The sequence below is a fragment of the Hevea brasiliensis genome, chromosome 3, assembly GCF_030052815.1.
Source record: "Hevea brasiliensis isolate MT/VB/25A 57/8 chromosome 3, ASM3005281v1, whole genome shotgun sequence".
Lineage (NCBI taxonomy): Eukaryota > Viridiplantae > Streptophyta > Magnoliopsida > Malpighiales > Euphorbiaceae > Hevea > Hevea brasiliensis.
In genome coordinates, this window is record NC_079495.1 from 83,417,582 (window position 1) to 83,423,889 (window position 6,308).

Genomic DNA, 6,308 nt, shown 5'->3' on the forward strand with positions numbered 1-6,308 from the left:
AATGTCAAATTTGACTGGAATGACAAGTGTCGCACTAGCTTTGAGAAGTTGAAGGCTATGTTGACAGAGGCACCAGCAGTTAACACGGTGTCGTCGAAAGGACTTCGTGGTCTACAGTGATGCCTCACATAATGGGTTAGGGTGTGTATTGATGCAAGAGGGGAATGTGGTCGCCATGCTTCCGTGCCTAAGGCCACATGAACAACTACCCTACCCATGATCTAGAGCTTGCAGAATTATCTTCGTGATCAAGATATGGAGGCATTACCAGTATGGTGAAAATGCTACATTTACATGCACTACAAAGCCTAAAATACTTGCCAACCTGCATGAGCTCAACCTTAGACAGGCGATGGATTGAGTTCCCAAGGATTATGATTGTGTAATTGACTATCATCCTCGGGAAGGCAAATATAGTTGCCGATGCTTTGAGCGTAAAATCCATGACTTTGAGATCATTGAATGCCCATCTATCCTTGGTTCGAGATGGAGCTATTTTGGCCGAGTTGTAAGTGAGGCCAAACCTCAAGCAGCAGATTTTAGATGGGCAAAAGGCGTATGAAAAGTTAATGGCTATTATGAGCAAAATCTCGTGAGGGAAAAGCAACCGACTATGAGGTGAAGGCGTATGGGTGTCAGATATAAAGGAAGACTGTGTACCTGATGATGGGGAATTGAAAGCTAATATTCTAAAAAGAGGCACACACCAAGGTATATGCTATGCACCTGAAGTACAAAGATGTATCATGATCCAAGCTTCAGATTGGTGGCCTGGTATGAAGAAAGACATAGCCGACTATGTGACTAAATGTTTGACATGTCAAGAAGTCAAGGCGTAACATCAAGTTCCATCGTTTGCTACACCATACGCATACCGAATGGAAGTGGATCGAGTCACCATGGATTTTGTAAGTGGTCTATCTCTCACCCTAAGAGACATGATGCGATGGGTGATAGTTGATAGATTGACAAAGTCAAGACACTTTCTCGCGCTTAGACCGATCACTACTCCGGAGAAGTTAGCGTAATTGTATATCGCTGAGATAGTTAGACTGCATGGAATTCCACTTTCCATCATATCTGATCGAGACCCAAGGTTTACATCGAGATTTTGGAAGAAGTTGCATGAATCCTTGGGTACACAACTCCATTTCAGCACAGTTTTCCATCCTCAGACGGATGGGCAATCAGAAAGAGTAATCCAGGTAAACAATTGAAACCCATGAAATTGATACAAATATTGAATTAAAATGATAACAATAACATGAAATACTTGTCAGGTCCTTGAGGATATGCTGAGGAGTTGTGTCATTGAGTTTGAGGGGAGTTGGGATAGATACCTCCCATCGCGTAGTTTGCATACAACAATAGCTACCAAGCTAGCATTCAAATGGCCCCATATGAAGCAATCGTATGGGAGAAAATGTAGAACTCAGCAGGCGGACTGAATTGGGCGAAGATAAGTGGTAGGGCTGCACTGTGAAACAGATCGAGGAGAAAGTGAAACTAATCAAAGCCAATCAAGGTTGCCTGCATGCATGTAAATCTTATGCCGACCAAGAGAAAAGAAATAGAATATGTGGTTGGCGACAAAGTGTTTCTCAAGGTGTCACCATGGAAGAAAGTGTTGAGGTTTGGAAGAAAAGGTAAGTTGAGCCCTAGGTTCATTGGCCCATATGAAGTCATTGAACGTGTGGGTCCAGTGGGCCTATAGGCTAGCTTTACCACGAGTGGACAAGATCCACAATGTGTTCCACGTGTCCATGCTCGTAAGATACCGCTGCATCCTTCACATGTCATCTCCAGAAGAAATTGAAATACAACAGATTTGACATATGAAAAGAACCTCTACTGATCTGGCTCTGGAAGTAAAAGAATTGAGGAACAAGCAGATTCCATTGGTGAAAGTGCTTTGAGGCACCACAACATCGAGGAGGCAACTTGGGAAAGTGAAGAGACGATCAGCAACAGCTCTCAACTGTTTGATCGTAAATTTCGAGGACGAAATTTAAATTAGAGGGGAAGAGTTGTAACACCCTCCCGTAGCAACTCCGCATTCTCTACTGCTCCGGTGATCGGTGTCGGTCCCACAACTAGAACGTCCTAAAAATATTTAAACTAAAGTCAGAACCATAATTAACTCAAATATTAATAAGAAACACTTAGTAAAAATTTTAGAAATGAAATACAACAAAGTCAAAAGATCCGGTGCCCAAGCGATGGGTAACCGGAGGGAAGTTGCGGTTCTCGCAACTAGGAGCCCTAGACCCGGGGGAAAAAATTTTTGGGACTCCAGAGAAGGGTCATTGAGGTTCTTATGGCATTAGAATGCTAAGAAAATACCTAGAAAAATTTTTCAATCGGTACAGACAATTTTGACCCGTTAAGCCAAACGGAGGGCATTTTGGTCATTTCTCCTTCAGAGGTGATTTTTGGCCGACTTGTCCAATTGAGTAAATAAATATTGTGACATAAAATATGAATTAATGTTGATAAAAAGTTTATTAAAAATGAGAAATGAAAATAAGAAAACAAAAGTAAGAAGAAAAGTAAGTAAATGGGAATTGTGACATCATAATTATGTCATTTAAAAATGGTCCACCAATCACCATATAACAAAGATACTTAAAACAAAATAAAGAGGCTGAAAATTGAAGAAAACAAATTCATCTTCTTCCCTTGGACCAACCAGCCGAAACCTCCTCCTTTCCTCCTCCATTGATGTTCAATCAAGCAAGCTTAATTTCTTCCTTTGTTTCACCACAAAACCCTAACCTCTCTTCATTAAAATTTTACCCCACACCTTAAACAACCTTTTGGCAGCCTAGAAAGTGAAGGAAAGTGAAGATTTAACTTGGGAAAATTCTGCCACTTAAAGGTTAGTGCACTATATACCTAAAAGTCTTTAATTTCATGAATAGGAACTTGAATTTAGTAAGAAAATGTAATTTAAATGAACAAAACTCATGTGTATGTGTACATGAATTTCTGCCCTATTGAAGGAATGGGAATGAGTGTTTTGATGAGCTTGGAGTGAACTAGAAACCATGTTTGAAGTTTATAAACATAAGAATGGTGAATTAGTAGCTAACTAAGGTAAATTGTATAAATAATGACTTTGAACTATGGTTTTGGGAGTAAAATGTGAACTTGGCTTATGCAATTGTTAAAGAACATTCTAATGGTCAATTAGTGACCATTTGAGGAGATTTGACCATAATATGGACTGAAAAATAGCATGGTGAAGTGAATGACTATGCCGCCTAGGGACAGCAAAGAATGGACTGAGATTTCAGTCCAATTACACAGCCATAACTTTGGCTGTGTTAGTCCAATTGGTGTTTGGCTAATTGGACATGAAACTAGGCTTATAATGGCACATTTTTTCTGAAGAAACCATGCCCAAAAGACCAAAGCAAGAGGACCAAAACTTGGCCCCAATCCGATACCCTGCAATCGATTCTCAGAATGACCAAATGAATAGTAATCGTTCATTTAGCCATAACTCACTGTAGATTTGGTCAATTGACCTGAAATGTTTACAGCAACAAGTTAAGACATAGACAAACAACTTTCATGAAGGAACCTACCCCAAATTATGGCCAGAACCTATTCAAATATGCAATCACAAATACTATTAATGTTATCAGAGATATGGTCAATTCTGCAGATTGGCAATCCGGCCAGCTGTGGTTTTGGACCATATCTGAGCTACAAAACTCCAAATGGAGTGATTCAAAACGGAAATTCAACTAGACAAAAAGGAACAACTTTCATGTTTACCATTTCCTCAAATTCCCACTGCAACAGGGCCCAATGGAACAGTAAATTTGGGTCTCAAAAACTGAAATTTCTGCCCTCTTAGATTTAAGTTGAGAAATGGAAATGGCAATCAATTCCAACAAGTTTAAATACAAAATGTCGTATGTTTGGGGTGTTAAAACCAATACACCTATTTTCTATCCAAAAGTCAACATTTTTGTTGACCAATGAGGTGAATAGTGACACCAGAAATTCACAAATTGAAGAATTTAAAAGTTTCAAATGCCCTAGTATACCTAACAAGATTGGTTTGGATAGTTTGGCATGCCAATAGGGTTCAATTAGCAGTACTGCATATGGCAATATGCCATTATGTGATTTCATGGCTTTTAGCCATTCTGACTTTGCATTGAGATTTGGCCTTGTGCCTAAGATTATTTACAGCTTGGTAGCTGTTCTGTTGCACACCGGGAGATGCATATGTGACCGATGGTGTGACGGCCAGAGGTACTAGATACCCAAAGGCGCCACCTGCTATCCAAATTCAAATGCCTAGTGTAGGTTACTTGGGGCAACCAAATGAATAAAAGTGGACAAAGTAAATGATATACAAATACCAAACAAATAAAACATATACATTCACTACACATTTAATTTCTTGCTATTTTCTTTTATTATATTATTGCACCACTAAGCATTATTGCTTAGCGCGTTGCTTTGCCACGCTGTAGGTACCGGAGATACAGATCGTGAGCCCAAAGAGACCACACCGGGTGAGTCCATCCGCAGCCTCGCATGCTGTCCGTGTCACCTCAACTTCGCAGGCATTGGTAGGACACTAGGTGTCATTTTGACATTTTGTAACTTAATTTTGATTTTCTCATATGTAATTAAACTTGTGTAATGTATATTGAGGTTTATGTAAATTATGAAAATTGTATTTGTGGAATGGAAAAGTAAATGGTTATTTATGATTTATATGTGATCATCACATGTGATGGATGATTGAGAATTGAAATTGAAATGTTGAGATCTTGATATTGAGTTTTGTGATGATATTGGAGTTGAGAATGAATGAATTTGTTTATTGGAAGTGTTTTTCATGTTCTCAAGAACTATTTTTTCATTTTTAGCCTGATCACGATTTTCTTTAAAAGTTACAGAACCTCAAATAAATTATAATTTCAATAAATGACTTAAATAAATTATATTTCACAAGTTATATTCAAAATAAATAGAGTGTGCTGGTACACCGTGTGACATTACTTACTCGATATATCAGATACTGTATGTGGTGTCACATGTTCTTTTAATCATATTGGTCCTCCGACTCACTGGGCGACTCCTACACTTCCATAGTAGGAAACAAAAATCCTTGTTGGATGGATTTTTAGTGGGTAATTGAATTCTTATATATTGTTAAATATCCTCAAATTACATTTTCTTGGATACTATTAACAATACATAAGTGAACAACACTTGTTCAACACATCTTATGTGAAATTCAATCAATAAATTTAGCCCTTAAAGCTCAAAGCCTCATGTACATCCATTCTTTGTCACACCTTACCCTCTATAAAGCATAACATGATCCTCAGAGAATACCTACTAACTACCGAACTTCACCTACCGATAATTCATTATGTACACTACAAGGGATTTTAAAACCATTTTCTTACATTTTGGAAGTGGTGAGCGTTTTGGTAGGAATTCAAATCATTTAATTGAAGTTTCAAAACTAGTTAAAACTTTTACCCATTTTATTTTTCCGCAAATTTTATAAAAATTTTAGCAGAGTGCCATTTGTATTTTGAGAAAACAGTTCTTCAAAAACTTATAAAAACACTTCCAATAATTGTTTCCACAACTCCCAACCACCAAAATTACTTAGTTCAACATAACTCAAATCAATTCCACAATTCAATCAAATTTTGTCATCTCAAAATATTTTATCATTTCATTCACATTGCATTTAAAATTTAATTTACATGTACAGGTCTTAATTTACAAAAGAAAATCTAAAATACCATTATTACAATTTATTGTACAACTACTTAACTTTACATTGATACATAGAATACTACAATGTTTACATCAAATAATTACAAGGGTATAAATAAATACCCGTACAAAAAGGATCAGTGAAGTCCACTATCTCAAGAGTACCACTTTGTCGCTTTCTCCTTGCCCTTATCTCATGACAAAGAAAATAAGCTATCGCTTAGTATAAAATACTCACAGTGCACAATAAAAATTTGAAATACAATACATAAAACATTCATTGACAAAACACAATTTAAATATTACACAATTACATTTCACAAATTATCAAAACTCATTATAGCATAATTTTGGGTCAAATAATTTAATAAACACAAGTACGCCAATTCATATACAACTTAAGCCATGACACAAAATTTCCGATCAATGCCGTGGTCAGACACCACGACAAAGCGATCTACAACCCCACTAATCGAAATCAATGAGGGAGGTGGCTAGCTAGCTAATGAGTACTCATCCGATCTACAACCTCAACCGTAAATCGT